The following is a 19464-nucleotide window of genomic DNA, read 5'->3' on the forward strand; positions in this document are numbered from 1 at the left end:
TGTCCCTCTTAGCCATGATTGGACAAAGGCATCCTGCCTTTGGCCAATTATGGCTCTCTTAGCTGAGGGCGCTGGGATTGGCCAAGGCATGCAGGTCATGGTGCATGCTTTGGCCAATCATCATACAGCAATGCACTGCACTCTCGCAGTGTATTATGGGGTGTTGTGCGGTGCTCGAGTTTAGCGCAAACGCCCCATAATGCTTTTTCGACAAATGGGCAAACATCCAATGTTCGAGTCGAACTCATGTTCGACCTGAACATAAAGCTCATCGCTATTAACCATCATTTGCTTAGCAGGTATGCCATTCAGCTGCAGCACGGGTTTATTTATCTTGACAGCAACAGCGTTTGCTCCCACGATACATAAAGCCGTGACTCCAGTGCTGTCGGAGGTGATTTCATCACCACAGTTAAAAAAAAGAGCATATATGCTGAAGCATGGGGCCAGGGGTGGAGGAGCGATTTGCTACTAACATTAGGGGCGGATTGCCCCATGCTTCGGCATATATTATTTTTTAGGCACAGATTGCATTGTTTTATTTTTACTATGTTTTATTGTATTTGCTTTGCAGGTATGGTATGTCTTACTGTTTAACTGTAATGTTAATTTGTTTTATTGTTAACCATCATTTGCTTAGCAGTAGGGATGAGCCGAACACCCCCCGGTTCGGTTCACACCAGAACCTGCGAACGGACCGAAAATTCGCACGAACGTTAGAACCCCATTGACGTCTATGGGACTCAAACGTTCAAAATCAAAAGTGCTCATTTTAAAGGCTAATTTGCATGGTATTGTCCTAAAAAGGGTTTGGGGACCTGGGTCCTGCCCCAGGGGACATGTATCAATGCAAAAAAAACTTTTAAAAAACGGCCGTTTTTTCGGGAGCAGTGATTTTAATGATGCTTATGCCGCGTACACACGGTCGGACTTTTCAGCTACAAAAGTCCGACAGCCTGTCCGACAGACTTCCGGCGGACTTGCGGCGGACTTGCGGCAGACTTTCTAATGAACGGACTTGCCTACACACGACCACACAAAAGTCCGACGGATTCGTACGTGATGACGTACACCGGACTAAAATAAGGAAGTTGATAGCCAGTAGCCAATAGCTGCCCTAGCGTGGGTTTTTGTCCGTCGGACTAGCACACAGACGAGCGGATTTCGGGGTCCGTCGTAGTTACGACGTAAAGATTTGAAGCATGTTTCAAATCTAAAGTCCGTCGGATTTGAGGCTGAAAAAGTCTGCTGAAAGTCCGGAGAAGCCCACACACGATCGGATTACCAGCCAGCTTTAGTCCATCAGCGTCCGTTGGACTTTTGTAGACGAAAAGTCCGACCGTGTGTACGCGGCATTAAAGTAAAAAAAAAAGTGAAATATTCCTTTAAATATCGTACCTGGGGGGTGTATATAGTATGCCTGTAAAGTGGCACGGGTTTCCCGTGTTCAGTGAGACAAACAGCATGGGTACCCCCAGTCCATTACCAGGCCCTTTGGGTCTTGTATGGATATTAAGGGTAACCCCGCACCCAAATTAAAATAAGGAAAGGTGTGGGGCCACAAGGCCCTATATACTCTGAACAGCAGTATACAGGCGGTGCAAACAAGACAGGGACTGTAGGTTTGTTTTTAAGTAGAATCTGTTTGTAATTTTGAACGGGTACATTTTTAACGTGTTTAGCTCAAGCCAAAAAATCTTTTTTAAGCTTTTTGGGAAAACATAGGGAAGGGTTATCACCCCTGTGACATTTGTTTTGCTGTCTTTCCTCCTCTTCAGAAGATTTCACCTCACTTTTGTTCCAATGACAAATGTTTTTTGAAAATTTGGGTTTTTTTGTGGAACAAGGATTGGAAAGCATCAGTGGAAAGGAGAAATGTTTTTCCCATATTAACTCTTACAGGAGAGAATTTCCCTTCCTAGGGGTAGATTTCATCTCACTTCCTGTTGTCTCCTTCCGTTTGCAAGTAGGAGTCGTTTGTAAGTTAGATGTTTGAAAGTAGGGGCCTGCCCTATATACTCAGCAGAAATTTGGGCCTTAGGTGTTGTTGTGGCCACAACACTGTAAGCCCTCACAGGGCCCTGCTGTGAAATATTAGATCAAGAATTGTAATTACATGCCCCTGTTGAACAGGGGCAGAAAAACTGGGCCTTTGGTGGTGGTGGTGCCACAACACTGTAAGTCCTCACTCGCTCACTGGGTGCAGAAATGGGCCCTGCTGTGAAATATTAGATCAAGAATTGTAATTACATGCCCCTGTTGAACAAGGGCAGAAAAATTGGGCCTTTGGTGGTGGTGGTGGTGGTGGTGGTGGTGCTGGTGCCACAACACTGTAAGTCCTCACTCGCTCTTGGTGGGTGCAGAAATGGGCCCTGCTGTGAAATATTAGATCAAGAATTGTAATTACATGCCCCTGTTGAACAGGAGCTGAAAAATTAGGCCTTAGGCACTGGTGCTGGTGCCACAACACTGCAACCCCTCACAGACACTCTAGTTGGAATGCAGGAACAAGCCCTGCTGCAAAGTATTGCATCAAAAATTGTAATTACACGCCCCTGTTAAACAGGGGCTGAAAAATTGTGCCTTAGGCACTGGTGGTGGCGCCCAGAACCAAAAATGTTCTTACAAGCTATCAGCGTGATCATTGAGGAGGAAGAGGATAATTACTCAGGGATAGTCACTTAGCATCAGCATAGGCAGTCTTTGAAGGGATCTGAGATTTTAAAAAAAAATATTCGGTTACATCAGCATCAGGTGCTTGGTAGCTGGTGGTGATCCAAGACTGATTCATTTTTATGAAGGTCAGTGGATCGACCGAGTCAGTGGACAGACGCACCCTGTGATCGGTTACCACGCCTCCAGCAGCACTGAATGTGCGTTCCGAAAGAATGCTGGATGCAGGACAGGCCAGTAGCTCAATTGCATACTGTGCAAGCTCTGGCCAGTGATCCATCCTCAAGACCCAGTAACCCAGAGGATTTCCGGTGGGAAAGGTGTCCAAGTCAGATCTTGCCCCTAGGTATTCCTGCACCATGTAAAACAGACGCTGGCGATGGTTGCTGGAACCGATCATACCTTGGGGCTGCAGACCAAAAAATTGTCTGAACGCATCGGTCAGATGGCCACCTTCTCCACCGCTCCTTCTTTGACTGACCGAAGCCTCAGCAACACGTTGTCCAGAAACAGGAGTTTGTAATCTCCCAGTCTCTGGGAACGCATTGCACAGACCTTTCTGCAAGGCCCCCCGAAGATATTTTATCCTCTGCTCCCTCTGCGATGGCAAGATAAGGTCTGCAACCTTACCCTTGTAACGTGGATCAAGGAGGGTTGCCAGCCAGTATTGGTCCTTCTCCTTGATACCACGAATACGAGGATCCTTACACAGGCTTTGCAGGATCAGGGAGGCCATGCAGCGTAGGTTTGCTGAGGCATTCGGTCTGGAGTCCTCTGGGTCACTAAGGACGACATGGTCCGCAGCCACCTCCTTCCAGCCACGTACAAGTCCATGTGTTTCTTGGGACTGATCCCTTAAAGACTGCTGCTGATGCTGAGTGCCAGGCTCCACCTCCATACTGACACAATCTTCCTCCTCCTCATCCTCCTCCTCCTCATCCTCTTCCTGTGTGATCGGCAGGCACGCAGGAACACTGTCTGGATAAAGGGGGACTTGAGAGCTAAGGAAGTCCTCCTCTTCCTGCCTCTGTTCTGCCTCAAGTGCCCTGTCCATTATTCCACGCAGCGTGTGCTCCAACAGGTGGACAAGGGGGACAGTGTCACTGATGCATGCACTGTCACTGCTCACCATCCTTGTGGCCTCCTCAAATGGTGACAGGACAGTGCATGCATCCCTGATCATGGCCCACTGGCGTGGGAAAAAAAACCAAGCTCCCCTGACCCTGTCCTGGTGCCATAGTCACACAGGTACTCATTAATGGCCCTCTGCTGCATGTGCAGCCGCTGCAGCATGGCCAACGTTGAGTTCCACCTGGTGGGCATGTCACAGATTAGGCAGTTCTTGGGCAGGTTAAACTCCTTTTGGAGGTCCGTCAGCCGAGCACTGGCATTATATGACCGGCGGAAATGCACACAGACTTTCCTGGCCTGCCTCAGGACATCCTGTAAGCCCGGGTACCTGCTCAAGAACCGCTGCACTACCAAGTTAAGGACGTGAGCCAAACAGGGCACATGGGTCATTTGTCCCTGTCGGAGGTCAGAGAGGAGGTTGGTGCCATTGTCGCAAACCACCATTCCTGCCTTAAGTTGGCGTGGCGTCAACCACCTCTGAACCTGCCCCTGCAGAGCTGACAGAACCTCTGCCCCGGTGTGGCTCCTGTCCCCCAAGCACACCAGCTCAAGCACCGCATGGCATCTTTTGGCCTGCGTACTTGCATAGCCCATTGAACGACTACGGAGCACCGCTGGTTCCGAGGACAAAGCACAGGAAGAGGCCATGGAGGAAGAAGAAGAGGAGGGGGTGGAGGAGAGAGGTGTGTCACAATCATTAGCATTTTGGAGGCGTGGTGGTGGAACAACCTCCAACACTACTGCATCTTGTCCTGCATCCTTCCCAGCTGCCAGCAGAGCCGTGAAACTTAGGTAACGTCCCTGTCCATACCTGCTGGACCATGAGTCAGCGGTAATATGCACCTTACCGCTGAACGCCCTGTCCAGCGAGGCATGGACATTGCCTTCCACATGCCGGTAGAGAGCCGGAATCGCCTTCCGTGAGAAAAAGTGGCGTTTGGGTACCTGCCACTGAGGAACCGCACATTCCACAAACTCACGGAAGGGGGCAGAGTCTACCAACTGAAAAGGCAGCAGTTGAAGTGCTAGCAATTTTGCCAAGCTAGCATTCAACCGCTGGGCATGTGGATGGCTAGGAGCGAACTTCTTTCGGCGGTGCAGCAGCTGGGGCAGGGAAATTTGCCTGGTACAATCTGACGTCGGTGTACCAAAAGCAGATTGCCCACAAAAACTTGGCTGTGACACACCTAATTCTACACCTTCATTCCTCTCAGTGCAGGTCTCAGAGAGGACTGAAGATCTAGTGGGGTTGGAAATCTCAGCTGATGAGGAGCAAGGAGAGGTCCTCTTTGTTCTTTGGTGTGGGTCTTTTAGATACGCTTGCCAACGAACTGCATGGCAGGTCAACATATGTCTGGTCAAGCATGTGGTACCCAAGCGGGAGATGTTTTGGCCACGCGAGATACGCTTGAGACATATGTTGCAAATAGCAGCTGTGCGATCTGATGCACTCGTCTCAAAAAAGGCCCACACCAAAGAACTTTTTGAATAACGCACAGAGACTGCAGCGCCCTGCACATGTGGAGCTTTGGGGTGTGATGCAGTCAATGTGCTGCCCTTAGGCTGGCCCCTGGAGGGCATCCTGCCTTGTTGGTGATGTGCCGCCTCCTCCTCCTCTCTCCTATCAGGCACCCACGTTGAGTCAGTGACCTCATCATCCCCTCCCTCCTCATCACTGGAGCAAACCTGGCAGTATGCTGCAGCAGGGGGAGCATGACTGCCAGATTGCTGTCCTTCTTGGGCACCCCCTCTGTCCGTGTTCATGTTACTGCCTTCATCGAGCTCAGTATCATCATCAGAGCCTTCCAAACGCTGGGCATCCTCCTGGAGCATGTACCCAACACTGTGGTCAAACAGTTCGAGGGACTCCTCAGGAGGACATGGTGGGGCTAGGGAAGGAGTCACTGATGACATTGAGCCGAGGGAAGAGGCCGCTGCTTTGCCAAAGTACCCTGGGCATGGGTGAGAGAGGATGAGGAGGATGGTCATCCACTCTACCAAGTCTTACGCATGTTGCGGCTCAACAGGGCCAGCTGCCGAAAAAAAGGCCAAGCATGTCCCACGGCCACGTGCTGATGAGGATGCACCGTCTCCACGACCAGCACTAGACACAGAGCCTGCTTGCCCTCTCTTATTGGCTTGTGACTGTCTGCCTCTCCTTCTTGGCCTTCCAGACATACTAATGGCCTGTAGCTGCACTAAGCTGGGATATATATATATATATGTACTGATACTGCAGCTAGCAAAATCAACTGCCTGCCTGTAGTATGAGAACACCACCAACCTTCTACAGGTAGCTTTAGCTGAACACTAACTTGACGCGCCACACGAATTTGGCGCGAACGGCCCATATCGTTCGCAATTCGATGAACGATCTAACAGCCGATGTTCGAGTCGAACATGGGTTCGACTCGAACATGGGTTCGACTCGAACACGAAGCTCATCCCTACTTAGCAGATATGCCATTCAGCTGCAGATGAACAGTTAAAACAAATGGTGCATCATTAGAAGTGGGTGGATGAATGGTGGGCATACCCACCGATCAATCTCTTTTTTTTTGTTCAGCCCACAGGCTGCATGAAAAAAAGAACATTACAATGTATACCCAACAAGGACCAGCAACGTACTGGTATGTTGCTGGACTTTGAGTGGTTATACCAGAATTATCATTTTGGTATCATTCTTATCAGCCAGCGGTCGGCTTTCATATAAAAGCAGTCCTAGCAGCTAATTAGGCTCTAGACTGCTTTTATAAGCAGTGGGAGGGAATGCCCCTCCCCTCCCACTGTCTTCCATGGTTTTCTCTGGCTCTCCTGTCCCAACAAGAAACCCGAGTATGCAGCCGGTGGTTCTGCCAGCTGACCATAGAGCCGTTCAGAGACCAGAATGGCTCCAATCATCTCTATGGCCTAAGATACCGGAAGCTTCAAGCATTTCATGACTTAGGTTTTGCCAGATATAAACAGCACCATTGGGAATTTGGGAAAGCATTTTATCACACCGATCTTGGTGTGGTCAGATGCTTTGAGGGCAGAGGAGAGATCTAGGGTCTAATAGACACCATTTTTTTCCAAAAAAGAGTACCTGTCACTACCTATTGCTATAGTACAGTGATGGCGAACCTTTTTGAGCCTGAGTGCCCAAACAGCGACACAAAACCAACTTATTTATTTCAAAATTCCAACATGGAATTAAACCTACTAGCGGCTCTGTACAGAGGATGGGACTGATCATCCCTCTGAATGAGCCCTAAGAGACCAAAAATGTACGATTCTGCCCAGAAAAAACCTTTTCTGCTTTTTTAAAGGAGTGCATTACGCTCATAATACAGGGATCAGAGATGCGTTGTGCTCATAATACAGGGATCAGACATGCGTTGTGCTCAGAATACAGGGATCAGACATGCGTTGTGCTCAGAATACAGGGATCAGACATGCATTGTGCTCAGAATACAGGGATCAGAGATGCGTTGTGCTCAGGTTACAGGGATGAGAGATGCGTTGTGCTCAGAATACAGGGATCAGAGATGCGTTGTGCTCAGAATACAGGGATGAGAGATGTGTTATGCTCAGAATACAGGGATCAAAGATGCGTTGTGCTCAGAATACATGGATCAGAGATGCGTTGTGCTCAGAATACAGGGATCAGACATGTGTTGTGCTCAGAATACAGGGATCAGACATGCATTGTGCTCAGAATACAGGGATCAGACATGCGTTGTGCTCAGAATACAGGGATCAGAGATGCGTTGTGCTCAGAATACAGGGATCAGAGATTCGTTGTGCTCAGAATACAGGGATCAGAGATGCGTTGTGCTCAGAATACAGGGATCAAAGATGCGTTGTGCTCAGAATACAGGGATCAGACATGTGTTGTGCTCAGAATACAGGGATCAGAGATGTGTTGTGCTCAGAATGCAGGGATCAGAGATGTGTTGTGCTCAGAATGCAGGGATCAGAGATGCGTTGTGCTCAGAATACAGGGATCAGAGATGCGTTGTGCTCAGAATACAGGGATCAGAGATGCGTTGTGCTCAGAATACATGGATTGGGGGTGATGTGAAGGCCAATAGAGGACACTGCTATGGGGATGGCTCTTCCTAAAGCAGTGTCCTCTGGCCCCTTCACATACCCACCACATACACAACAGTGTCCTCTGCACCCCCCTCCCTTTCCCCCATAGCACTGTCCTACCTGTGTATGTGCAGACAGAGTCCTCCACATTGTCATGCTTTTGCGCCCTCCGCCCAAGCCCCTGCACAGGAAGCTGCTCTCCTATTGGCCTCAAAGTCCAGGAAAGGAGGAGTCATTCTTCTCTTCCTCTGTATCGCGGAGCTTCTTACAGAGGCAGACACTCCATGTCCTTCCCACTGGGCTGCCCTCAGTGCATGCAGGGAGGGTTTTGCTTACATCTGCCGCCCCGCTGCCTGATCAATCGCACTGATGATAGGAAGCGAGCTGACTCCTCCGCGCCTGCACCGCCAGTGCAAGAGGCTACCTTGCTGGGGGATTCCCTCCCCTATCCTGGCGGCGCGTTGAGTGCCCACAGAGAGGGCTCGGCGTGCCAGCTGTGGCATGCGTGCCATAGGTTCGCCATCACTGCTATAGTAGGTGATATTTACATTCCCTGAGATAACAATAAAAATAAAAAATAAAAAATAAAGGAACAGTTTAAAAATATAATAAAAAAGTAAAATAAATAATTAAAAAAAAAAAAAAAAAGCACCCCTGTCCCCCCGTGCTCATGCGCAAAGGCGAACGCAAGCGTCGGTCTGGTGTCATATGTAAACAGCAATTGCACCATGCATGTGAGGTATCACCACCAATGTCAGATCAAGGGCAGTAATTTTAGCAGTAGATCCCCTTTGTAGATCTAAAGTGGTAACCTGTAAAGGCTTTTAAAGGCTTTTAAAAATGTATGTAGTTTGTCGCCGCTGCACATTTGTGCGCAATTTTAAAGCACGTTGTGTTTGTTATCCATGTACTCGGCATAAGATCATGTATTTTATTTCATCAAACATTTGGGCAATATAGTGTGTTTTAGTTCATTAAAATTAAAAAAAAGTGTGTTTTTTCCAAAAAAATTGTGTTTGAAAAATCGCTGCGCAAATACTGCAAAAAAATTTGCAACACCCACCATTTTAATCTGTAGGGCCTTTGCTTTAAAAAAAATATAATGTTTGGGGGTTCAAAGTTATTTTCTTGCAAAAAAAAACCCCGTTAGACTTACCGGTAACGGTATTTCCAGGAACCTTCCAGGACAGCTACTTGAGAGATGATTGGCTCTGCCCTCTACAGGAAACACAAATCAGATACAATTTAAAAGGCCCCTCCCTTTCCTCTGACCCTCAGTTGTTTAGAAGAACAAGTAACCTCCACCGAAGGTGCACTCAGCAGAGGAAAAAAACAGAAACCATAAAACACACCACCACCAGGAAAACTTGAATAGAATAGGGTGGGAATATAGACGCTGTCCTGGAAGGTTCCTGGAAATACCGTTACTGGTAAGTCTAATGGGGGTTTTCCCCCTCACCTTCCAGGACAGCTACTTGAGAGGATAAGCAAGATTTTATACCTTAGGGAGGGACAACAGCCTGAAGCACTTTCCTACCAAAGGAAAGGTCCTGGATGGAAAGCATCTGAACTCTATAATGCTTGACAAATGCATGAGAGGAGGACCAGACGGCAGCTTTAGAGATATCTTCCCATGAAGCTCCCGCTCTTTCTGCCCATGATGTGGCCATGGATCTCATTGAATGGGCCCTAATTCTAGAAGGAGGGGTGCGACCTGACAATTTATATGCCTCACAGATAGCTCCCCTAATCCCCCTAGCAATAGAACATTAAGATGTTTGGACCCCTTTTTGGGGCCACTGAACAAAACCAACAGTTGGGAGGAACTCCTAAACCAACTGGTCTTTTCTAGATAAAGCAGAAGACATCTCTTTACGTCTAAAAGACCAAACCTTTCCTCTTCCGCATTTTTGGGAGAGGTGCAGAAACTAGGGAGGACTACTTCCTGGGACCTATGAAAGTTGGAAGAAACTTTGGGTAAATAGAGTGGATCAGGTCTAATCACTACCCTGTCCTTTAAAATCCTCAGAAAGGGATCTTTACAGGAAAGAGACTCTAGATCAGAAATCCTTCTCCCTGATGTAATAGCCAAAAGGAAGGACAACTGCAAAGAAATCATTTTCAGGGAAGCCTCATGCAAAGGCTCAAAAGGAGCCCCTGTTAGTGCATTTAATACCAACGACAGATCCCAGGGAGGAACATGTTTGATGACCCTGGGAGTATGTCTAGATCTGGCTAAGAGGAACCTCCTGACTAAGGGATCTTCCGCTAGTCTTCTCTCTGAAAATAAAGATAGGGCAGCAATCTGAACCCTAAGGGTGCTGACAGAGAGCCCCTTTTCCACTCCCCCTGCAAAAAATCTAATATACAGGTAGTGAAAAAAGAATCTAAACCAGATTTCCTTTGCCAGGAAATAAAAGTTTTCCAAACTTTCCCATAGATTCTTCTTGTGACCAACTTACGGCTGTCCAGGACAGTATGAATAACCCTCTCTGAACACCCTTTTAACTGTAGCATGCGCCGCTCAGCCTCCAGGCTGTCAAATGGAAGGTCTGAGGGTTTGGATGCAATACCGGTCCCTGATGGAACAGATCCTTCCGAACTGGTAGGGGCCAGGGAGGATACACAGATAGGGCCTTCAGAGAGGAGAACCAACTCCTCCTGGGCCACCAGGGGGCAATCAGAACAACTTCTGCTCTGTCCTGAATAATTTTCCGAACCACTAGGGGCAAAAGGGGAAAAGGAGGAAAGACATAAGCCAGGTTGAAGTCCCACGGGAAGGACAGAGCATCCATCCCCAAGGACTCTGTTTCTCTCTCCAGAGAGAAGAACGCCGGTAGTTTCTTGTTGAGACTGAAGGCAAAAAGATCCACTGTGGGGAGACCCCATCTTAGCACCACCTCCTGGAACGTGCCTTGATGTAGTTCCCAACCGCTGGAACTGATGCTCACCCTGCTCAAAAAGTCTGCCATTTTCTGACCCCTTGATGTGGACTGCCCTTACTGAAGTGACATAGATCTCCGCCCAGCACAGAATCTGCTGTGTTAATGGCAGAAGCGATTCTGAGCGAGTGCCCCCTTACTTGTTCAGGTACGCCACTGTTGTGGCATTGTCTGAAAATATTAATAGGTCTTTTGAATAGATCCTCTCTCCCAGAGATATGCCAGAAGTTCTCTGAAATTTAAGGACCGACCTGCTTCCTCTGGCAACCAGGCTCCTTGTGCTTGTCTGTCCTGTGAGTGAGCACCTCAACCCCACACACTAGCATCTGTGGTAATTTTGACTGGGCAATGTTGTGTCCAATCCTTCCCTCTCTGCAGATGTTCTCACTGCTCCCACCAGGCGAGATCTAGAAAATTCCCTTCTGGTAGTTTTACCAGCTGATCCAGAGAATCTTACCTGCAATCCCAATGGAGCAAAAGAAAAGCCTGAAGGGGTCTGGAGTGCAATTGGGCCCAAGGCACCCCCTGGAATGGCCACAGTCATTAGACCCAGCAACTGCATGATTCGCCGAAGGGAGGTCTGAGGGAGCCTGCACAGAGAGAAGAATTTTCACAATTTTCTCTTCGGGAAGAAAAATCTTTAGGGCAACAGAGTCTATTAGATAACCCAGGAAAAGTATGCTCTGTGAGGGTACTAGGCAAGACTTTTGCTGGTTGACCTTCCACCCTAAATTTTGAAAGGTCCGCAAAACCAACTGTAGGTCTTGAATAAGGGACTCCTTGTCCCGAGCAAACATCAAAAAATTGTCTAGATATGGGACGATTGATACACTTTGAATCCGAAAAAAGGCCATGACTTTGGCCATGATTTTTGTAAAAATCCTTGGCGCTGCCGAGAGACCAAAAGGAAGGGCATTGAACTGCCAGTGAGATGGCTCGTTTCCCACGAGAACTGCAAACCTGAGGAACCTTCGGTGGCTCTGGCAGATTGGTACATGAAGATAAGCGTCCTGATGGTCCAGGGTCACCATGAAGACCTCTGGCAACAACAGATTTCTTGCCGAATAAATGTTCTCCATTCGGAAACGTCTGTAAACTAAGTATTGGTTCAGGACGCTTAAATTTATGACCATACGAAAGCCGCCGGAAGCATTCTTGACCAGAAATACGTGAGAATAAAATTCCCGGAAATTCAGAATTTCTGGGACAGGAGAAATAACACAGAAATTAAATTTAACATGGCTTGCCGTCTCTCTTGGTCTCTCGGCAGGTGGGTAGGAAAAACTTCTGGGGAGAAAGACTTTTGAATCCCAACCTGTAACCTTTTTCCAGAATTTGAAGGATAAAGGAATTTCATCCTTGATGAAATGGCACAATCTTCCCCCTAACCTGGCATCACTGGGTATTTTTGGAAGGGGCTGAAGGAGCAAAGGGAGCCCCCCTTTTTGTTTGTCTTTGTTAAAGGACCATTTCTTTTTAGTCTGTTGCCTTGTTTTGGAAGCCACAAAAAGGCCTCTTATTCTGGGGCTTATTCCTTTGGGAAGAAGGGAACCGTTTACTTTTCTCAGAGGAACAAGTTAAGACCTCTTCTAAGGAAGAACCTAACAAGAGTTTGCCTTTGAAAGGAATGCCACAGAGCTTATTCTTGGAAGTAAGGTCACCTTCCCAAGATTTAAGCCAGATAGCTCACCTAGCTGAATTAATGAGAGCAGAAGCTCTGGCTGCGGATTTCACTGAATCTGCTGCTGCATCAGCTAAGAAGGCAACTGACTTGGCAATGAGTGGGAGGGATTCCCTAATCTCTTCTTTGGGGGTGTCAGATGCCAGAAGATCATCCAGATGCTGAACCCATACATCTAAATTTCTGGCCACACAGGTGGATGCTACTGCTGGGCCTAAAGAAAAAGCTGAAGCATCCCAGGCCCTATGTAGCAATGAGTCGGCCTTTCTATCCATTTGATCTTTAAAGGACCCCAGAATCTTCAAAAGAAAGATCTGATCTTTTGGACACCTGCGACATAGGGGCATCTAATCTAGGACACTTAAAGAAAACCTCCTCAAATTTAGGCTGAAAAGGAAATCTTCTTTTGTGTCCCCTGGATTGGAACAACCTTTTTTCAGGTTCTTTCCATTCAGACAGAATCATGTCGCTAAGAGACTGGTGTACCGGAAAGGTTTTAGATTTCCATCCCTGTAGGCCCCTATATATTTTATCCTGTACAGATTGGGCTTGTTGTGACATCTCAGTCTGCTCTGAGGTATATATTACTTTTAGTAGTTCATCAATATCCTCAACTGGAAAAAGATACTTAGATGAGCTACCTGTATCCTCCTCTGATGCAGACTTTTCATCAGATGAAGAGACTGGATTCTCACCTTCTTCCAGATCAGAGGTATCGCGTGAACTAATTGTCTCAGATACTAACAAATGAAGGGACCTGGCAGAGGTTGAAGGATCTTGAGCTATGGGTCTAGATGAGGGAGGGCCTAGACTAGTAACCCTGTCATTAAGTGACCGAAAAGAGTCCACTACCTCCTTCATATAAGTCATTAACTCCTTAAAAGAGGAAGACTCTGAACTAGCTCTGGGTGGAATACAATCCTCACAAAATAGCTTTTTATAACTATCAGAGAGCCTGGCCCTACAGTTCCCACATTTCTTCTTCACCGCTTTGACCTAGAAAAAAGCAGAAACAAGGACCATAAATTAAAAAGGTTCCATACAAAAAAAGTCCCTTGCTGTAGGGACAAGGGCTTACCTTGGGGGCAATATGGGACCCGGATGCTGCTGCTGGTTCAATACGAGCAGATGCTCCATCCTCAGACCTGTCCTCAAGCTCCATGAAGAAAGCGGAGAACGGTCGTAGAGAAGACTGCTGCTGTACCACAAAACTGCACTTAGAATGACGTTTTTAGCAGGCCATTCCCCTGCAGTATGTCCTCAGTGTCTCCACGCCATGCTCCTTTAAAAACTTGGCGTCCGGAAGTGCATCATGTGACTTCCGGTTCCGGCGCCATCTTGTTGCGTCACCGGAAGTCCTCCTGACGCCATCTTGGTACACCGAAATGAAGCATTTAGGAGGACACAGTTCCACACAGCAGGGCTGGGGAAACATGGAAGGCAGTTGCCACTATTTACATAGGCAAGTAACCCTTAGAAATAGGGAACCCTTCTGGTACAGACTATCATCCAGGACTTGGCCACAACTAGTCCTGGATGAAACCAGAGAAGGGGGGTCCACCAACCACAGTTACCAGACCATAAGAAAACAAAAAACGTGTCGGTGCTCCTGGAGGGTCTGGAAACACAAAACAACTGAGGGTCAGAGGAAAGGGAGGGGCCTTTTAAATTGTATCTGATTTGTGTTTCCTGTAGAGTGCGGAGCCAATCATCTCTGAAGTAGCTGTCCTGGAAGGTGAGGGGGAAAATATTTTTTCATGTAAACTAGGGATGTGCCGAACACCCCCGTTTGGTTCACACTAGAACATGCGAACAGGCAAAATATTTGTTCGAACACGCAAACACTGTTAAAGTCTATGGGACACGAACATGAATAATAATAAGTGCTAATTTTAAAGGCTTATATGCAAGCTATTGTCATAAAAAGTGTTTGAGGACCCGGGTCCTGCCCCAGGGGATATGGATCAATGCAAAAAAAAGTTTTAAAAACGGCCATTTTTTCGGGAGCAGTGATTTTAATAATGCTTATAGTGGAACAATAAAAGTGTAATATGCCTGTAAATGGGCGCGTGTTTCCCATGTTTAGAACAGTCTGACAGCAAAATGACATTTCAAAGGAAAAAAAAGTCATTTAAAAACTACTCGCAGCTATTAATGAATTGCCGGTCCGACAATACACATTAAAGTTCATTGATAAAAACAGCATGGGAATTCCCCACAGGGGAACCCCAAACCAAAAAAAAAATGACATGGGGGGTCCCCCTAAATGCCATACCAGGCCTTTCAGGTCTGGTATGGATATTAAGGGGAACCCCGGCCAAAAAAAAAAAAAAAGGCGTGGGGTCCCCCTCAAAATCTATACCAGACCCTCCCCTCTGACATCACGGGGAATGCCACAGGGAAGTCCCCTCAAGTCCCCGTGCGTCAGAGGGGGCGGGGTCACTGGGTGGCCCTGCCCTCCATTATTTAAGAACCGTCAGAAGACGAGAAGCGTCACACAGCAGGAGCCTCCCATCATGGTGGATTCGGAGCGGCCCGCGGAGGAAGATGCCAGACGAGAACACCGGAGGAAGAACCAGAACAACCAGAAGAAGAAGATGGAGGAAGAAACCGAAGGAAGATAGAAGACAGAAGCATTTAAATAAAGGAATTGTCAAAAACTGTCTCTTGTCATTTTTAACATTTTTGACACTTTTTGTGAAATGGTAGGGGTCCCTTACCATTTCACACAGGGGGGAGGGCCGGGATCTGGGGGTCCCCTTGTTAAAGGGGGCTTCCAGATTCCGATAAGCCCCCCACCCGCAGACCCCCACAACCACCGGGCAAGGGTTGTGGGGATGAGGCCATTGTTCCCATCAACATGGGGACAAGGTGTTTTGGGGGGCTACCCCAAAGCACCCTCCCAATGTTGAGGGCATGTGGCCTGGTACGGTTCAGGGGGGGCGCTCTATTGTCCCCCCCTCTTTTCCTGCATCCTGCCAGGTTGTGTGCTCGGATAAGGGTCTGTTATGGATTTTTGGGGGACCCCACACCATTTTTAAAAAAAATCTTGGCACGGGGTTCCCCTTAAAATCCATACTAGACCTGAAGGGTCTGGTATAGATTTTGAGGGGGACCCCACGCCATTTTTTTTTCAATTTTGGCCGGGGTTCCCCTTAAAATCCATACTAGACCTGAAGGGTCTGGTATAGATTTTGAGGGGGACCCCACGCCATTATTTTTCAATTTTGGCTGGGGTTCCCCTTAAAATCCATACCAGACCTGAAGGGCCTGGCATGGAATTTAGGGAGACCCCCCACGTCATTTTTTTTTTTAAATTTGGTTCGGGGTTCCCCTGTGGGAAATCCCATGCCGTTTTTATCAATGAACTTTTATGTGTATTGTCGGACCGGCAATTCATTAATAGCCGCGAGTAGTTTTAAATGACTTTTTTCCTTTGAAATGTCATTTTGCTGTCAGACTGTTCTAAACAGGGGAAACATGCGCCCCTTTACAGGCATACTATAGACACCCCCCAGGTACGAAATTTAAAGGAATATTTCACTTTTATTGTTTCACTTTAAGCATTATTAAAATCACTGCTCCCAAAAAACGGCCATTTTTAAAACTTTTTTTGCATTGATCCATGTCCCCTGGGGCAGGACCCAGGTCCCCAAACACTTTTTATGACAATACCATGCATATAAGCCTTTAAAATTAGCACTTTTGATTTCTCCCATAGACTTTTAAAGGGTGTTCCGCAGCTTTTTTTTTCAATTTTGGCCGGGGTTCCCCTTAAAATCCATACTAGAGCTTTTGAATTTGCCGTGAACATCCCAAATTGTTCGCTATTCGGCGAACTGGCAAACAGCCGATGTTCGAGTCGAACATGAGTTTGACTCAAACTTGAAGCTCATCCCTAATGTAAACAAAAAGTGTCAGAAAGGGCTTTGTCTTCAAGTGGTTAGAAGAGTGGGTGATGTGTGACCGAGGGCCCATGGGGAAATTTTCCTACAGAGGGGGGAAATTTTCCCACAGAGGGCGGCAAACACCCAGATCAATGTGACCACGGTTCAGGAAGTGAGGAGTTGTTGCTGGAGAAACAAAGGGGGAAAACATTTGTGTGCCAAGCTTTGCGTTTGGACCGAAAGTGTACATAGATATATCCCCCACTAACTAAGTGGAGACCCCCCAGTAAAAACACCATACTGAAAAAAACAGCAAAAAAATCAAGTGAAGTGATCATACCTGGTAGTATGAACAAACACACAGGTGCCACAGCTATGCTCAGTTGCTTGCAGTGTTGTGCATGGGTGCAACCATCAACACAAAGACCAGGAGCATGTCCAAAATGATTAGGGACGCAGGTGATGGGGTGGAGAGGTCTGCATGTGGGTGCAGTCAGTATTGTGCAGGCTGCTGAGATGCCCGATATGAAAGGGAAAATGAAAGTGTCAGCAGTTATAGGAGGGGGGAAAGCCCCTTCTTGCAGGGCCCTTAGGTGGTGAGGGTATGTCTGGGCTGCAAAACCAGCAGCCCCTGACATGAAAAGGACCAAAAACATACCTGTATAACCTGGTCTGAGCAAGTGTCCAGCAGAGAGGATGTGATATCTCTTTGGAATGGACATGGGCCCTCGTTGGTCGCCCCCTGTCTGGACATTCTGGGGCCAGCATCGCGCAGGACACTAACACCCCATCCCCCTCCTCCTGTTTTTAGGTGGATGCTAAATATCTGAGTTCCGAAGCAATACTTTATGGTCAGTGTAAATAGAACTTTCTAAATGACATAAGTATGTAATTTTTTTATCCTGTCATTACACTTTATGCCTACAACTGTCTTTTTAATTTATAGACATATTCCTCATCATGGTCACAATCTTATATTATTGATCCTAAACTCGAAAGGTTGGGTTTTTGTCTTGTTTGTATAATCACATACAACGGAGCCTAGATTGTACCTTATGTATTGCATATTGTTTCCTTAATCAGATTTTGTGCATCTTGTATATCCACTTGTCTATTTTTGTATTTCCACTTGTCCTTTTGTAGATTGTGTTTATCTACTATTACCTTTAAAATTCTAAATAAAACATCTTATACTCATACCCTGCGTCTCTATTTACAAGAGTCGTTTACCTTTCAAAGTCCCACCAGAGGAATAATCCTTCCAGTATATACATTATTTTGGGATGTGGATAAACTTTACTCTGTACAGCCAAACCAGCCCCATCCCCCAATAAAAACAAAGTGTGAGTTTATTGTCACACAGTTGGCATCATAAATACAATGAAAAAAAGTCTAACAGTTCAGTTTAGGTAAAAATATATGAAATAGAATAAATAGTTATAAAGTTGTAATAACCTTATGGCTGCTGTGTTCTCCAAGCTGTCTTGTGTAACCCAAAAAGAATCCGGATATGACCTTCTTAGACTTCTAGGAGAATTCAGCTGTTCCCACTTGTCAAAGTCTTTGTATAGATGTCATCTCTGCTAGGGTGGGTGTCTGTCTGACCTTCAATATGAACGTCATAACCTCACAAAAACGTAGAACCTTGTATGGCACACATTCATTTCTTCACCAATATGCTATACAAAAAAGAGGTACTAACAGAGAGAGTCCTGTATAGAGTTTGATTGACAAGTCCACATGTAACACTTGTAGTAATGTGCTGATCATGTAATGTCCTATAACCAAACATCTATTAATATCAACACAGATTACCAACTTTACATTAAGTAACTATATACTAATACTTATTAATATGACTGAGACTAAACTTAACATGATTTAAACAAATATGAATTATTTCTCTAGCTACGTAGATAGGTGTCTATTTATGTCTTCTCATGACATTCTATACCAAGATACCTTATATGTCATCCTCCTACACCAGAAACTTCCAGCAATACTCAGCTTTACAATCCTATCAAATCAATTGATCGAGGTCATTCACACATACTCTATTTATTATAACTAATCATAAAACCAAAAATGTTTTGCAAGCTTGCCATGAATATAATATAACACCTATAAGTGCCAAATTATGAATTTGGAATAATATTCCAGCAGCGGCTGCATTCCTTTTCTTTTTATGGCTTTTTCCCCCTCTGTTTTCCTCTGATCTGGCCAGTAACACCCCTCCTGTAAAAGCCTCAATCTGCACTATGAACTGCATGTGAATCGCACCACATTACACCAAAGAAGTGAATGCACCTTTTATGAGCCACACTCAACCATATCAAATCCCATCCCATCCCACCGCACCCCATACCATCCCACCACACCCCCACCCCACTACATCCCATCCCATCCCATCCCACCACACCCCACCACATCCCATCCCATCCCATCCCATCACATCCCATCCCACCAGATCCCATCCTATCCCACCACATCACATCACATCACATCCCATCCCATCCCATACCACCACATCACATCACATCCCATCCCATCCCATCACATCCCATCCCACCAGATCCCATCCTATCCCACGACATCACATCACATCCCATCCCATCCCATCACATCCCACCTCACCACATCACATCCCACGTCACCAGATCCCATCCCACCACATCACATCCCATCCCACCACATCCCACCCCACCACATCACATCCCACCACATCACATCCCATCCCACCACATCCCACCCCACCACATCACATCCCATCCCACCACATCACATCCCATCCCACCACATCACATCCCATCCCATCCCACCACATCCCACCACATCACATCCCACAACATCACATCACATCCCACCACATCCCATCCCACGGCACCAGATCCCATCCCATCCCACCACATCACATCCCACAACATCACATCACATCCCACCACATCACATCCCACAGCACCAGATCCCATCACATCACATCACATCCCATCCCACCACATCCCATCCCACAACATCACATCACATCCCACCACATCACATCCCACGGCACCAGACCCCATCCTATCCCACCACACCA

General features: G+C 46.8%; 1 protein-coding gene across 1 annotated transcript in view; it reads right to left on the minus strand.

Annotated features, from left to right (window-relative positions):
* Positions 1–17916, minus strand: part of LOC141116665 (NACHT, LRR and PYD domains-containing protein 3-like) — a 722006-nt gene extending 704090 nt beyond the window's left edge. Inside the window, exon 1 of the mRNA XM_073609057.1 lies at positions 17844–17916. The gene's annotated coding sequence lies outside the window, so the exon portion shown is untranslated. The remainder of the gene's footprint in view (positions 1–17843) is intronic.
* Positions 17917–19464: the final 1548 nt, after the last annotated feature.

This window comes from Aquarana catesbeiana, linkage group LG13, assembly GCF_042186555.1.
Source record: "Aquarana catesbeiana isolate 2022-GZ linkage group LG13, ASM4218655v1, whole genome shotgun sequence".
In the NCBI taxonomy this organism is placed as follows: domain Eukaryota; kingdom Metazoa; phylum Chordata; class Amphibia; order Anura; family Ranidae; genus Aquarana; species Aquarana catesbeiana.